General features: G+C 26.4%; 2 long non-coding RNA genes across 8 annotated transcripts in view; one reads left to right on the forward strand and one right to left on the reverse strand.

The window, feature by feature from the left end:
* The window catches only part of LOC126301637 (uncharacterized), a 319,704-nt gene that overhangs the window by 52,207 nt on the left and 248,584 nt on the right, over nucleotides 1–18,913 (forward strand). The window lies entirely within an intron of this gene.
* The window catches only part of LOC126301634 (uncharacterized), a 377,864-nt gene continuing 372,222 nt past the window's right edge, over nucleotides 13,272–18,913 (reverse strand). For all 4 annotated transcript variants that reach the window (XR_007553060.1, XR_007553061.1, XR_007553058.1 and 1 more), the window contains one exon: nucleotides 13,272–14,054. This is a non-coding gene — a long non-coding RNA (uncharacterized LOC126301634). The remainder of the gene's footprint in view (nucleotides 14,055–18,913) is intronic.

Consider the following 18,913-nt stretch of genomic DNA (forward strand, 5'->3'; position numbering starts at 1 on the left):
CCTCTTAACTATAAGCTGCACCTTGACCTGAAATATTTTATAATTATAAATCTTGAGAATTATAACTCTAAAAAGATTCTCTGATAACGGAGATATACAAACAAATAAATTAAGTAGAGTAAATCGTGTATTATCAATCATGGGGTAGGTTCCTCTGAATGGAATGAGATACCGCCAAATTCTTTGGGTTTAAAGACCTTAACTAATAGTACCCTGGTAAATATAATTAACATTTAAAATAATAGGGTATCTAATCCTAGTTTATTATTTAAATTTCACAGATTCATAAAAAGGGCCACAAATAAATTTTAACATTTCACCTTACAAATTTATATTTCAACCCTAATAATATAAACAACTGTTTTAACCAATAATATTCACTTGTATCAATCGTATAACCGCGGCTGCTGGCACGAATTATGCTGATACTAAATCAATTGCTAAATCCAAAATCACTTGATAATTAAATCAAATTACTGCAAAAAGAACATTTAGTCTAACAAAACTTACATATAATACAAAGAAAAAGTGAATAAACAAGCAAGAATAAAACTTTTAACAATAAAAAATAAGAAAATTTTAAATCTATTAATTCAGGAAAAAATAAAAGATTCAAATATTTAAAGAAAAAAAAAGAAAAAAACCACAAACATTAACAAAAAAAAAGAAACGCCCCTATGTATGACCACAACAACTTCTCTATTATATATAATTAAAGATTAATATGGAACATGTATAGCAATAAATGTATTATATTCTTTCTTATTTAATCTTTCTTTTCACTAATAAATAAAGAAAGATTAAATAATATAATAAATATATTTTATACAATTATGTAATTTAATATAATATGTTATTAATATGAATTCTTTTTTTATATTAAGTTAATTTTCATATATATTAGTTAAATAATCTAATTATAGATAATTTACATAATTATATTATTATAATTAATATAATTATTTATATTAATTATAATATTTTATATTTAAATTAATAATTTTATTTATTATATCCAATTATAATAATATTAAATATTAAATTACATATTATTATATATATTATATTATAATAACCTATTTTAAGCTAAAAACATAAGTAGCTATAATCCTAGGTAAATAATTGCATTAAAATAATCAATTGATAATGGTAAGATGAACTTATATACTTTAATTTCAATTAAATGTAATATATTAATATAAATTATTTATTATATATATATATAAAAAAAATAAAATGAGCAGGATAAATTAATCCTAATTAAACAAAATAATACATAAAAGAATTTCAAAAAAAAACTTTCGATTTATATATTAAATAAATGAAGTGCCTGATTAAAGGGTTACCTTGATAGGGTAAATAAAGTAAATAAAATTACCTTCATTAAAATTACATAAGATAGAATTAAACTACCTCCTTTAGTATCATAAACTAATGTGCATCATACACCTTAATGTAAAAAGGTAAGCTAAACAAGCTAATGGGTTCATACCCCATTTATAGAGGTATCAATCCTCTCCTTTTTAATGACCAACAACTCTACAAAACTTCTCTTCCTATCAACATTAATGATAGGAACGATCCTGTCCATTTCATCAAATTCCTGATTTGGGGTTTGAATAGGACTTGAGATCAACTTACTTTCATTTATTCCACTCCTAACAAGAAATAAAAATATAATAATAAATGAATCATCAATTAAATATTTTATTGTCCAAGCAATAGCATCGACAATATTATTATTTTCAATTTTGCTGATTCAAATAAAATATCCCATGGGATGGGAAACAGAATTTATCCCATCAATAATAATTAGATCTAGACTATTATTAAACATTGGAGCTGCACCTTTCCATTTCTGATTTCCAGAAGTTATAGGAGCATCAAGATGAAATAATTGTTTAACATTAATAACATGACAAAAAATCGCCCCAATAATGGTCTTATCTTATTGTATTCAATTAAGAACTTTTATTTGAACAATTATTATCTTAAGAATTATTATTGGGACAATAGGAGGTTTAAATCAAACATCCTTACGACAACTTTTAGCATATTCATCAATCAGACATCTAGGTTGAATAATTAGATCATTAACAGTCAGAGAAAACATCTGAGAACTATACTTCATTATTTACTCACTATTAAGATTAATTATAGTTTTATTATTTAAGCAAATAAATTTATTTTTCATAAATCAAATTTATTCAGCCAGAAATATAAAAACCGAAATTAAATTCATAATATTCTTATGTTTATTATCTTTAGGTGGACTACCACCATTCCTTGGATTCTTACCAAAATGAATTGTAATACAATCATTAATAGAAAACAATATAACAACTATTATAACTATTATAGTTGTATTTACTACAATTACACTCTACTACTATATACGTATTAGATTCTCAGCTCTAATTATATCATACACAGAAAATTCGTGATCTATAAAGATAAAGTCCCAAAAATCAAGAATCATTCTTCCTATAACAGTAATAATTTCAACAATAGGATTGATTTCAACATCAACCTTAATTTCATTATACTAAGGACTTAAGTTAATCAAACTAATAACCTTCAAAGTTATAATTAAAAGAATAATCTTTTAGGCCTTAGTAAAATTTTACACCTCTAGAATTGCAGTCTAGAATCATAATTGAATATAAGACCTAAATATGATAAGAGAGAAAACATCTCATAAGTAGATTTACAGTCTACCACCTAAAATTCAGCCATCTTACCGCAAAAATTATTATTCTCAACAAACCATAAGGACATTGGTACTTTATACTTCATATTTGGAGCATGAGCAGGAATAGTAGGAACATCAATAAGAATACTTATTCGTGCTGAACTTGGCCAACTCGGATCTCTAATTGGGGATGACCAGATTTATAATGTTATTATTACAGCTCACGCATTCGTAATAATTTTCTTTATAGTAATACCTATTATAATTGGTGGATTTGGTAATTGACTTGTTCCACTAATAATTGGAGCACCAGATATAGCATTTCCACGAATAAATAATATAAGTTTTTGATTACTACCACCTTCACTAACCCTTCTTCTTACATCTTCCATAGTAGATAATGGTGCTGGTACAGGATGAACAGTTTTCTGCACTGCACTTAGCAGGTGTATCATCTATTCTTGGTGCAGTGAATTTCATTACAACAGCAATTAATATACGATCAGAAAGTATAACTTTAGATCAAACACCTTTATTTGTATGATCTGTAGCTATTACAGCATTACTTCTCCTTCTTTCACTTCCAGTTTTAGCAGGTGCTATTACTATATTATTAACAGATCGAAATTTAAATACATCATTCTTTGACCTCGACGATACTCTGACTACCCAGACGCATATACATCATGAAACGTAGTATCAAGAATTGGGTCTACAATTTCTATTGTAGGAATCATTATATTCATTGTAATTATATGAGAAAGAATGATTACAAACCGAGCAATTATATTTAGAGCTAACATAAGATGGTCAACAGAATGACTACAAAATAACCCTCCTGCAGAACATAGTTACTCAGAATTACCATTAATCTCTAGATTCTAATATGGCAGATTAGTGCAGTAGATTTAAGCTCTACAAATCAAGGTTTGACCTTTTATTAGAAAATATTTATTAATGGCAACATGATCAAATTTATCTCTTCAAGATGGAGCTTCACCATTAATGGAGCAATTATCATTCTTTCATGATCATACTATGGTCGTATTATTATTAATTACAGTAATTGTAGGTTATGCCCTAAGTTATATATTATATATTGCCTATACTAACCGTAATATACTTCATGGACATTTAATTGAAACAATCTGAACAGCTTTACCAGCAATTACATTAATTTTTATTGCCCTTCCATCATTACAACTATTATATTTACTTGATGATTCAGTAGATGCAATAATTACAATTAAAACCACTGGACGACAATGATATTGAAGATATGAATATTCAGACTTCATAGACGTAGAATTTGACACTTATATAACACCAGAACAAGACCTAGAAAATGATGGATTCCGACTACTAGATGTAGATAACCGAACAATCCTACCAATAAATACAGAAGTACGAGTATTAACAAGAGCATCAGATGTTCTACACTCATGAGCAGTTCCTGCATTAGGGGTTAAAATTGATGCAACGCCAGGTCGGTTAAATCAAGGAACATTCACAATAAATCGACCTGGATTATTCTTTGGACAATGCTCAGAAATCTGTGGAGCAAACCACAGATTTATACCATTTGTAATTGAAGGAACTTCAGTAAATTTATTTATTAAGTGATTATCTAAGATAATTTAAGGAGTTAGTTAAAATAAATAACATTAGAGTGTCAATCTAAAGTAACTAAAAAAAATTAGTACACCTTGAAATTCATCAGATGACTGAAAGTAAGTAATGGTCTCTTAAACCAAATAATAGTAAATTAACGACTACTTCTGATGGGGAAATTATATCCAAATCCCTCAAATATCCCCTCTTATATGATTCTCACTATTCATTATATTTTCAGCTACATTAATCTTGTTTAATCAAATAAACTTCTTCTCATTTAAACCTAACCTTATTAAAAGAGCAGAAAAAGGAACAATTGAAATAAAAAACTTAAATTGAAAATGATAACAAATCTATTCTCAACATTTGACCCATCAACTAACATCTTTAATTTATCATTAAATTGAACTAGAACATTTCTAGGACTATTATTAATCCCATCACTATTTTGACTTACACCATCACGAATTAACATTATCTGAAATAAACTAAATTTAACCTTACATAATGAATTTAAAACACTTCTTGGACCAAAATCATTTAATGGAACAACATTCATTTTCATCTCAATTTTTATTATAATATTATTTAACAATTTCATAGGATTATTCCCTTATATTTTTACTAGAACAAGACATTTAGCATTAACATTTGCAATTGCCCTACCTATATGGCTATGATTTATATTATTTGGATGAATTAACCATACTAATCATATATTTACACACCTTGTACCACAAGGTACACCGCCTGCATTAATATCATTTATAGTACTAATTGAAACAATTAGTAATGTTATTCGACCAGGTACATTAGCAGTACGGTTGGCAGCAAATATAATTGCAGGACACTTATTATTAACCTTATTAGGAAACACAGGACCATCTATAGCAATAAACTTAATCTCATTACTAATTATTGGACAAATACTTCTATTAATTCTAGAATCAGCAGTAGCAATAATTCAAGCCTATGTTTTCTCAATTCTAAGAACTCTATATTCTAGAGAAGTATATTAAACCTATGTTAACAACTCACTCAAACCACCCATTCCACTTAGTAGACTATAGACCTTGACCATTAACAGGAGCAATTGGAGCAATAGTCCTAGTATCAGGACTAGCAAAATGATTCCACCTATTTAATATTAACTTATTCATAATTGGATTTGGAATTACCCTACTAACTATAATTCAATGATGACGAGATGTAGTACGAGAAGGAACATATCAAGGATTACATACAGGATTTGTATCAATTGGATTACGATGAGGAATAATTTTATTTATGGCATCAGAGGTATTATTTTTCGTTTCTTTTTTTTGAGCATTCTTTAGAAGAAGATTAGCACCAACAATTGAACTAGGAATACTATGACCTCCAATAGGAATTCAACCCTTTAACCCTATACAAATTCCATTACTTAATACAGCTATTCTTTTAGCATCAGGAGTAACAGTAACATGAGCACATCATAGTTTAATGGAATCTAATCATACTCAAGCACTACAAGGATTATTCTTCACAGTGTTATTAGGACTATACTTTACAATACTTCAAGCATATGAATATTGAGAAGCACCTTTTACCATTGCAGATGCAGTTTATGGATCAACATTCTTTGTTGCAACAGGATTCCATGGTTTACACGTAATTATTGGAACAATCTTTTTATCAACATGTCTACTTCGACACTCAATAAATCAATTTTCACCAAGACATCACTTTGGATTTGAAGCAGCAGCATGATACTGACACTTCGTAGACGTAGTATGATTATTCTTATTTATCTCTATTTATTGATGAGGTAGATAATTGTTTTTCTAGTATAAATAGTACATTTGACTTCCAATCAGAAAGCTTGATATAAATCAAGAAAAACAATTCTAATTCTATCAACAAGAGTTTTCATTAGATTTATTATTCCAATAATTGTTATAATCCTGGCAACAACACTATCAAAAAAATTAATTAATGATCGAGAAAAAAGATCACCATTTGAATGTGGGTTTGATCCAAAAAGATCAGCACGAATACCATTTTCAATACGATTCTTCCTAATCGCAGTAATCTTTTTAATTTTTGATGTAGAAATTGCACTAATTCTACCAATTGTAATTATTTTTAAAACTTCAGACATTATAATCTGAACAGTATCAACAATATTTTTTATTCTAGTTCTATTAGGAGGACTATACCATGAATGAAACCAAGGAGCATTACAATGAGCAGAATAAAGGGTTGTAGTTAAATATAACATTTGTGTTGCATTCAAAAAGTATTGATATTATCAATCAACCTTAAATAGAATAAGAAGCGAAATATTGCAGTCAGTTTCGACCTGGAAGATTGGTATGTACTACTCTTATTCTTATTAATTGAAGCCAAAAAGAGGCGTATTACTGTTAATAATATAATTGAACTATAATAGTTCCAATTAAGGAAATGTAAAGCCAATATGAAAGCTGCTAACTTTTTATATTAGCGGTTAAACTCCGTTAACATTTCTAAAATTTATATAGTTTAAATAAAACATTACATTTTCACTCTAAAAATAATATATCTATATTTATAAATACTTAAAAGTAAAAATACTTCCTTAACATCTTCAGTGTCACACTCTAATTATAAGCTATTTAAGTAAACGAAAAACAATATTACCAAAATAAATATTCAAAAAATAAAAGTTAAAAGATAAATCTTGAAATTAGAATCATATCAACCTTGAATATAACCAATTAAATAAATAAATAATCTATATAAACCTTGACCACCAAGTAATTCACCTCAACCATAATCAAATGACTTAGATGAATAATAACCTATTTTAAAGGAATATATCTAATAAACTTAGTTGAAAGAAAAGGTATAAATCATATAGAACCAGCAAATCTAACAAAAGAAAGTATACTTAAAGAAAATAAATTATGAGAAAAATCAAAATTAGAAATAAGATAACCTAAATAAGCACCTAAAATAACAACTGTAATAGTTAAAAACTTTAAATAATAAGGTAAAGCAATCACATGAGGAATAGGAAAAATTAATCAAGATAAAAGACTACCACCAAAAACAGCAACAAACAATAGACCAATTATTCCAAATGAAATATCATAACCCTTATCATCAAAAGAAAATCTAGAATAAAAATTATTATCACCAGATATTGAATAATAAAACAAACGAAAAGAATAAGAAGCAGTTAAACCAGTAGAAAAAAAATAAAGAAAAAAAATTAAACAATTAATTCATCTTAAACAAACCATCTCAAGAATTAAATCCTTTGAATAAAATCCCGCTAAAAAAGGTATTCCACACAAAGATAAACTAGAAACATTAAAACAAACTGAAGTTAAAGGTATGAAATTAACAATTGATCCTATAAAACGAATATCCTGAGAATCCTTCAAATTATGAATTATTGAACCTGCACATATAAATAATAATGCCTTAAATAAAGCATGAGCCAATAAATGAAAAAATGCAAGCTTTGGATAACCTATAGCCAAAATTCTTATTATTAAACCAAGTTGTCTTAAAGTAGAAAGAGCAATAATCTTCTTTAAATCAAACTCAAAATTAGCGCCCAATCCAGCCATAAATATAGTTATACAACCAATTAAAAGTAAAAATCAACCACAATTATAAGTATCCAATATTGGTCTAAAACGAATTAATAAATAAACACCAGCAGTAACAAGAGTAGAAGAATGAACTAAAGCAGAAACAGGAGTAGGAGCTGCTATAGCAGCAGGAAGTCATGAAGAGAAAGGAATCTGAGCTCTCTTAGTTATAGCTGCTAAAACAATTAATATAGTAATGAGCTTTATTTCAAAAGAATTAGAAATAAAATCATAATAATAAATATAATTTCAACCACCAAAATTTAACATTCATGCAATAGAAATTAAAATAGCAACATCACCAATACGATTAGAAAGTGCAGTTAATATACCAGCACTATAAGATTTTACATTTTGATAATAAATAACTAAGCAATAAGAAACTAAACCTAAACCATCTCAACCTAATAAAATTCTAATTAAATTAGGACTAATAATTAAAAAACCTATAGAAAGAATAAATATTAAAACAATAATAATAAAACGATTTATATTCTTTTCACCAGATATATAATCCTCTCTATAATAAATAACCAAAGAAGAAATATATATAACAAAAGATATAAAAATAAGAGATATTCAATCCAAAATTAAAGTTATAACAACTATAGAACCATTTAAATTGAAAAGCTCTCACTCAACAAAAACTCTATAATCAATTATTAAATAATAAATACCTAAAATAAAAATTATAGTTCTCGAAATAAACAAAGAAAAAAAACTCAAAGAACAAATAGAAAATAAATTCACGGCCTAAGATGAAAAACTTCATATCATTGATTCCACAAAACAATATTTTTAATTAAAATACTTAAGCAAACTAAACAAAGAAATATTCACCCTTTAAACAGAGAATATTTAAAGGCAATCAATGTAAAAGTAAAAGATGATATTCACGAAAATAACCAAGAGAACAAGTATAAACACCAGAATAATAATTCCCATGCTGAGAATAAGAATATATATACAAAGTATAAACAGCTCTAAAAAAAGATAAAAAAATCAAAGCAAAGAATCTAAAAGAAGATCAAGATATAATTCTATTTAATAATCTAATTTCACCTACCAAATTTAAAGAAGGAGGAGCAGCCATATTTGATGATCTTAAAAGAAATCATCATAAAGCCATTCTTGGCATCAAATTAATTATACCCTTGTTAATTAATAATCTTCGTCTACCTAAACGTTCATAAATAATATTAGATAAACAAAATAAACCAGAAGAACATAAACCATGACCAACCATTAGAGAAAGAGAACCTACACAACCTCATCAATTCATAGTCATCAATCCACCAATAACCATTCTTATATGAGTAACAGAAGAATATGCAATTAAAGACTTTAAATCAACCTGACGAAAACAAATAAATCTTACAATAACACCCCCAGATAAACCTAAAGACAATCAAAAATAATTAAACTTTAAACCCAAATAAGAAATAACCTTTATAACACGAAAAATACCATAACCACCTAACTTTAATAAAACACCAGCAAGAATTATTCTACCTGAAATAGGGGCCTCTACATGAGCCTTAGGAAGTCATAAATGAACCAAAAACATAGGTATCTTAACTAAAAAAGCCAAAATTATAAATACATAAAACATAAAATAATAAGAACCAAAATCAACCAATAAAGGAAAATATAAAGTATTAGAAAAATCATAAACCTTAAATAAAACTAATAATGAAGGTAATCTAGCAACCAAAGTATAAAAAATTAAATAAACACCAGCCTGCAAATGCTCAGGTTGATAACCCCAACCCAAAATTAAAAGTAAAGTAGGAACTAATCTAGCCTAAAAAAAAATATAAAAAGAAAGAAGACTTAATCTAGCAAATGAACAATAAAGCATAATTATTAAAATCAAAACCATAAAAACAAAAAAATTAGAATGATATGAACTTAAATAAACTGAACCTCTAGCAGTGATTATTAAAGAACAAATCCAAAAACTAAGTAAAATTAAACTAAAAGAAAAATAATCAATACCAAAATAATATCTAATTATATTCAAATCAGCATATGAATAAACACAAATTATAAAAACAAAACCCGACAGAAACATTAAAGAATGAACCAACCATCAACAATTATTTAATAAAAAAAGAGGGATCAAAAAAATAGTTATAAATAAATACTTTAACATAAAGATAAACCAAAAGAATTAAAAAAATCATTACCATGAGAACGAATTATTGAAACTAAAATAGAAAGACCTAAAACACCCTCACAAACAGAAAAAACTAAAAAAATAACAGGAAAAAAATAATCATAATCAAACTCAATAAGAAAAACAATAACTAACATAAATAAAGAAAGAACAATATATTCTAATCTCAAAAGAACCATTAATAAATGTTTACATTTAGAAGAAAAAACATAAACACCAGCAAAATAAATCAATAAAGAAGTAAAAATAGAGAATATAAACATTAGTTTTAATAGTTTAAAAAAAACGCCAGTCTTGTAAACCGGAAATAAGTCCAGCCCCCACTTTTAAAACTTCAGAGGTGGAAAAGCTTCCATCATCGGTCCCCAAAACCGGTATTTTAAATAAACTAACCCCTGAAATGATCAAAATAATAATTATATCATTATCAAATGTAATAAATATTAATTTTATTAAATTAAGACACCCAATATCAATAATGCTTTTTATTATCCTTCAAACCTTCCTAGTTGGATTAATAACAGGAACAATAATAGAAAGATATTGATTATCATATATTTTATTTTTAACATTTCTTGGTGGTATACTAGTATTATTTATTTACATTACAAGAATTGCATCAAACGAAATATTTCAGCCTAAATCAATCACTATAATTATTACATTAATAATGTGAGTATTTATCATATTAATATTAATTATTCTAGATATATCTATATTTATAGACTTTTTCAAAAACACCAAAACTATAAATATTGATAATTCAATCAATTTTCAAGAAATAACAATATCTTTAGAAAAATTATATAATAGACCAACATTCATTATTACAATAATAATAATAATTTATTTATTTTTAGCACTACTAGCAGTTGTTAAAATCACCAATATTAATCAGGGACCTATTCGTAAAATAAGATAATTACTAATGAATAAACCCTTACGATTAAGACATCCTTTAGTTAAAATTATTAATAACTCTTTAATTGACTTACCTGCCCCAACAAATATTTCATTTTGATGAAATTTTGGATCCCTATTAGGGTTATGTTTGGTAATTCAAATCGTAACTGGACTATTTTTGGCTATACATTATACATCAAATATTGAAATAGCATTCAGTAGTGTAGTACACATCTGCCGAGACGTAAATAATGGTTGAATTATCCGAACCTTACACGCAAATGGAGCATCTATATTTTTTATTTGTATTTACTTACATGTAGGACGGGGAATTTACTATGGATCTTATATATATATACATACCTGAATAATTGGTACAGTGATTTTATTTTTAGTTATAGCAACTGCATTTATAGGATATGTCTTACCCTGAGGCCAAATATCTTTTTGAGGTGCAACAGTAATTACTAATTTATTATCAGCAATCCCATACTTAGGAACAGATTTAGTCCAATGAGTATGAGGAGGATTCGCTGTTGATAATGCAACATTAAATCGATTCTTCACATTCCATTTTGTATTACCATTTATTATTGCTGCTATAGCAGCAATTCATTTATTTTTTCTTCACCAAACAGGATCTAATAATCCTCTTGGACTAAATGGAGATATTGAAAAAATTCCATTCCATCCATACTTTACTTTTAAGGATTCTATTACATTTGTAATAATAACATCATTATTAATTATACTATGTTTAATTAATCCTTACCTATTAGGAGATCCAGATAACTTTGTACCTGCCAACCCATTAGTAACACCAGTTCACATTCAACCAGAATGATATTTCCTATTTGCATATGCATTCTACGATCTATCCCTAATAAGTTAGGAGGTGTTATTGCATTATTTTTATCAATTAGAATCTTAATAATTTTACCATTTTATAATAAAACACCATTCCGAGGCATTCAATTTTACCCTATTAATCAAATTTTATTCTGAATTATAGTAGTTGTTGTATGCTTACTAACGTGAATTGGCAAACGACCTGTTGAAGAACCTTATATTATAACAGGTCAAATCTTAACAATTATTTACTTCACATATTTCTTAATTAATGTCCATGTCGCAAACGCATGAGATAAATTAATTAAGGAATAAAGTTAATTAGCTTAGGAAAAGCATATGTTTTGAAAACATAAAATTAGAAGTTTAACTCTTCTATTAACTTTTCTCAAAAAATTTCACTACCAAATGAGATAAATAAAATCTTTAAACCAACAAAGAAAATAAAAAAATTCAAAGATGAAGGTAAAAAACTTTTTCAAGCTAAGTACATTAATTTATCATAACGGAACCGTGGTAATGTTCCACGAACCCAAATAAAACCAAAAGATATAATAGCAAGCTTAAAAAAAATGTAAAGGAATAAAAATCACCGCCCAAAAAAATTAAAGCCAATAACATTCTTATGAAGACAATTCTAGTATATTCAGCTAAAAAAATTAAAGTAAAACCACCCGCACCATACTCAATATTAAATCCTGAAACTAACTCAGATTCCCCTTCAGCAAAATCAAAAGGAGTACGATTAGTTTCAGCTAAGCAAGAAGCAAAACAAGCTAAAGCTAAAGGAAAAGAAATAATAATAAATCAACAATAAAGCTGATATTTATAAAATCAAACATATTAAAACTACCAATTAAAATAATTAAAGACAATAAAATTAAAGCTAAACTAACTTCATAAGAAATTGTTTGAGCAACAGAACGAAGAGAACCTAATAATGAATAATTTGAATTAGAAGATCAACCAGCAATTATAACAGTATAAACACCTAATCTAGTACAACATAAAAAAAATAAAAATCCATAAGAAAAAGAACACATATAAGTTAAATAAGGAAAAATTACTCAAACGGCTAAAGAAATCATTAAATTAAAAACAGGGGAAAAATAATAAAGTAGGTAATTAGATATAATAGGAATTGGCTGCTCCTTACAAATTAACTTAATAGCATCTCTAAATGGCTGAGGAATTCCAACAAAACCTACCTTATTTGGACCCTTTCGAATCTGAATATAACCTAAAACCTTACGCTCTAATAAAGTTAAAAAGGCAACACTAATTAAAACACAAATAACCAATAAAAGAAAATTCAAAATAAATATAAATAAATCATAAAGTATCAATACTATTTGTAGAAAAAATCTACATAAATGAATTCTAAATTCAACACATTAATCTGTCAAAATAGTAAATAAATTAATATTAATCAATATAACAAAAAATATTTTAACCATATGGTCCTTTCGTACTAATATGGATTAACAATCTTAGGATAGAAACCGACCTGGCTCACGCCGGTCTGAACTCAGATCATGTAAGAATTTAAAGGTCGAACAGACCTAATCATTGGGCTCCTGCACCCAAAATTTTTCTTAATCCAACATCGAGGTCGCAATCTGCTTTGTCGCTATGAGCTCTCAAAAACAATTACGCTGTTATCCCTAAGGTAACTTAATCTGATGATCATAAATTATGGATCAAAATAACAAACATAAATAAATGATATAATAATGAAGAGTTTATCTATTCTTCATGTCACCCCAACAAAACATCATCATTAAATATAGAAAGACAAACAAAAAACTATATAAAAGTAAAATGTCAAGATCTATAGGGTCTTCTCGTCCTAAAGAAGAATTTAAGCCTTTTGACTCAAAAGTGAAATTCAAAAATTTATTAAGAGACAGTTGATTTCTCGTCAAGCCATTCATTCCAGCCACTAATTAAGAGACTAATGATTATGCTACCTTTGCACGGTCAAAATACCGCGGCTCTTTATAAATACGCTCAGTGAGCAGGCCAGACCTCAAAATATAAACAAGAGGACATGTTTTTGATAAACAGGCGGAAATCAATTTTGCCTAGTTCCTTATAATAAGTTCACAAGGTAAAAATTTCATACAAATAAATATACTAATTCTATCATTATTACAAAAATTTTAAAATTAAATTAATAATCTTAATAAAAAACCTAAAATATTTAAAAAATCAAAATAAAAAATAATGAACTAAAACGTAACCTGAAAGATAGCTGGTTTAAAGCTTACTATTATATTTCTATAAAATAAATTATAGGTTATTAACTTCAAAGCTTATCCCTTAAAGAATAAATAAGTTAATATTTTTACTTAAAAAATTAAATAAAAACAAATAACTTTAAAAAATTAAATTTTTTCTTAAGAAACTAGATATCTTGGGAAACGATTAACATCTCATTTCTATAAATAATTTAATAATAATTATGATACATTAACTATAAATTATTTATAAATCAACCCAAATCGAGACAAGTAAAATAAATACTAAAATTTTGATAAACCCTGATACAAAAGGTACAATAAATAAAATCTACTTAAAAAAATTTAAAATAATATTTCATAAAACACTTACATTACCAATAAACTATAATTTAAAAAATCAATTCTATAAAATATACTAAGACAAAAATACAATAAAATTATTTATATTAAATAATTAAATAAACAAAAAATAAATATAATAAAATAAATAATCAAGATATCCTGATTTGCACAGAAAAATTTTCAGTGTAAATGAAACACTTTACTAATAAGTTATATCTTGAAACTCTTCCTAGATACACTTTCCAGTACATCTACTATGTTACGACTTATCTCCTCTAAATTGAAGCTACTTTAAAATAAAATAGAATAATCAATAATGAGAGCGACGGGCGATGTGTACACATGTCAGAGCCAATATCAGTTAAATTAAATAAATTAAATTACTATCAAATCCACCTTCATTAACAGTATTTCACTATCAAATCCGTTATAAACAAAAATCTATTGTAACCCACCTCCTCTTAACTATAAGCTGCACCTTGACCTGAAATATTTTATAATTATAAATCTTGAGAATTATAACTCTAAAAAGATTCTCTGATAACGGAGATATACAAACAAATAAATTAAGTAGAGTAAATCGTGTATTATCAATCATGGGGTAGGTTCCTCTGAATGGAATGAGATACCGCCAAATTCTTTGGGTTTAAAGACCTTAACTAATAGTACCCTGGTAAATATAATTAACATTTAAAATAATAGGGTATCTAATCCTAGTTTATTATTTAAATTTCACAGATTCATAAAAAGGGCCACAAATAAATTTTAACATTTCACCTTACAAATTTATATTTCAACCCTAATAATATAAACAACTGTTTTAACCAATAATATTCACTTGTATCAATCGTATAACCGCGGCTGCTGGCACGAATTATGCCGATACTAAATCAATTGCTAAATCCAAAATCACTTGATAATTAAATCAAATTACTGCAAAAAGAACATTTAGTCTAACAAAACTTACATATAATACAAAGAAAAAGTGAATAAACAAGCAAGAATAAAACTTTTAAAAATAAAAAATAAGAAAATTTTAAATCTATTAATTCAGGAAAAAATAAAAGATTCAAATATTTAAAGAAAAAAAAAAGAAAAAAACCACAAACATTAAGAAAAAAAAAAGAAACGCCCCTATGTATGACCACAACAACTTCTCTATTATATATAATTAAAGATTAATATGGAACATGTATAGCAATAAATGTATTATATTCTTTCTTATTTAATCTTTCTTTTCACTAATAAATAAAGAAAGATTAAATAATATAATAAATATATTTTATACAATTATGTAATTTAATATAATATGTTATTAATATGAATTCTTTTTTTTATATTAAGTTAACTTTCATATATATTAGTTAAATAATCTAATTATAGATAATTTACATAATTATATTATTATAATTAATATAATTATTTATATTAATTATAATATTTTATATTTAAATTAATAATTTTATTTATTATATCCAATTATAATAATATTAAATATTAAATTACATATTATTATATATATTATATTATAATAACCTATTTTAAGCTAAAAACATAAGTAGCTATAATCCTAGGTAAATAATTGCATTAAAATAATCAATTGATAATGGTAAGATGAACTTATAATACTTTAATTTCAATTAAATGTAATATATTAATATAAATTATTTATTATATATATATATATAATAAATAAAATGAGCAGGATAAATTAATCGTAATTAAACAAAATAATACATAAAAGAATTTCAAAAAAAAACTTTCGATTTATATATTAAATAAATGAAGTGCCTGATTAAAGGGTTACCTTGATAGGGTAAATAAAGTAAATAAAATTACCTTCATTAAAATTACATAAGATAGAATTAAACTACCTCCTTTAGTATCAAAAACTAACGTGCATCATACACCTTAATGTAAAAAGGTAAGCTAAACAAGCTAATGGGTTCATACCCCATTTATAGAGGTATCAATCCTCTCCTTTTTAATGACCAACAACTCTACAAAACTTCTCTTCCTATCAACATTAATGATAGGAACGATCCTGTCCATTTCATCAAATTCCTGATTTGGGGTTTGAATAGGACTTGAGATCAACTTACTTTCATTTATTCCGCTCCTAACAAGAAATAAAAATATAATAATAAATGAATCATCAATTAAATATTTTATTGTCCAAGCAATAGCATCGACAATATTATTATTTTCAATTTTGCTGATTCAAATAAAATATCCCATGGGATGGGAAACAGAATTTATCCCATCAATAATAATTAGATCTAGACTATTATTAAAGATTGGAGCTGCACCTTTCCATTTCTGATTTCCAGAAGTTATAGGAGCATCAAGATGAAATAATTGTTTAACATTAATAACATGACAAAAAATCGCCCCAATAATGGTCTTATCTTATTGTATTCAATTAAGAACTTTTATTTGAACAATTATTATCTTAAGAATTATTATTGGGGCAATAGGAGGTTTAAATCAAACATCCTTACGACAACTTTTAGCATATTCATCAATCAGACATCTAGGTTGAATAATTAGATCATTAACAGTCAGAGAAAACATCTGAGAACTCATACTTCATTATTTACTCACTATTAAGATTAATTATAGTTTTATTATTTAAGCAAATAAATTTATTTTTCATAAATCAAATTTATTCAGCCAGAAATATAAAAACTGAAATTAAATTCATAATATTCTTATCTTTATTATCTTTAGGTGGACTACCACCATTCCTTGGATTCTTACCAAAATGAATTGTAATACAATCATTAATAGAAAACAATATAACAACTATTATAACTATTATAGTTGTATTTACTACAATTACACTCTACTACTATATACGTATTAGATTCTCAGCTCTAATTATATCATACACAGAAAATTCGTGATCTATAAAGATAAAGTCCCAAAAATCAAGAATCATTCTTCCTATAACAGTAATAATTTCAACAATAGGATTGATTTCAACATCAACCTTAATTTCATTATACTAAGGACTTAAGTTAATCAAACTAATAACCTTCAAAGTTATAATTAAAAGAATAATATTTTAGGCCTTAGTAAAATTTTACACCTCTAGAATTGCAGTCTAGAATCATAATTGAATATAAGACCTAAATATGATAAGAGAGAAAACATCTCATAAGTAGATTTACAGTCTACCACCTAAAATTCAGCAATCTTACCGCAAAAATGATTATTCTCAACAAACCATAAGGACATTGGTACTTTATACTTCATATTAGAAGCATGAGCAGGAATAGTAGGAACATCAATAAGAATACTTATTTGTGCTGAACTTGGCCAACCCGGATCTCTAATTGGGGATGACCAGATTTATAATGTTATTATTACAGCTCACGCATTCGTAATAATTTTCTTTATAGTAATACCTATTATAATTGGTGGATTTGGTAATTGACTTGTTCCACTAATAATTGGTGCACCAGATATAGCATTTCCACGAATAAATAATATAAGTTTTTGATTACTACCACCTTCACTAACCCTTCTTCTTACATCTTCTATAGTAGATAATGGTGCTGGTACAGGATGAACAGTTTACCCTCCTCTAGCAGGAGCTATTGCACACGGGGGTGCATCTGTAGATCTAGCTATTTTTTCACTGCACTTAGCAGGTGTATCATCTATTCTTGGTGCAGTGAATTTCATTACAACAGCAATTAATATACGATCAGAAAGTATAACTTTAGATCAAACACCTTCATTTGTATGATCTGTAGCTATTACAGCATTACTTCTCCTTCTTTCACTTCCAGTTTTAGCAGGAGCTATTACTATATTATTAACAGATCGAAATTTAAATACATCATTCTTTGACCCTGCAGGAGGGGGTGACCCAATTCTATATCAACATCTATTTTGATTCTTTGGACACCCAGAAGTTTATATTTTAATTCTACCGGGGTTCGGAATTATTTCACATATTGTATGTCAAGAAAGAGGAAAAATTGAATCATTTGGAACATTAGGTATAATTTATGCTATACTATCAATTGGACTAATAGGATTTATTGTATGAGCACATCATATATTTACAGTAGGAATGGATGTTGACACACGAGCATATTTTACATCAGCAACAATAATTATTGCTGTACCTACAGGAATTAAGGTATTTAGATGATTAGCTACATTATATGGAACTAAATTCAAGTTCAATCCACCATTATTATGAGCTCTAGGATTTATTTTCCTATTTACAATTGGTGGATTAACAGGATTAGTATTAGCAAATTCATCACTTGATATTGTATTACATGATACATATTATGTAGTAGCCCACTTTCATTATGTATTATCTATAGGAGCAGTATTTGCAATTATTGGAGGTGTCATTCAATGATATCCACTATTTACAGGATTAACTATAAATAATACATGACTAAAAATCCAATTTACAATTATATTCATTGGAGTAAATTTAACA

This window comes from Schistocerca gregaria, unplaced genomic scaffold (genome assembly GCF_023897955.1).
Source record: "Schistocerca gregaria isolate iqSchGreg1 unplaced genomic scaffold, iqSchGreg1.2 ptg000077l, whole genome shotgun sequence".
Taxonomy (NCBI): domain Eukaryota; kingdom Metazoa; phylum Arthropoda; class Insecta; order Orthoptera; family Acrididae; genus Schistocerca; species Schistocerca gregaria.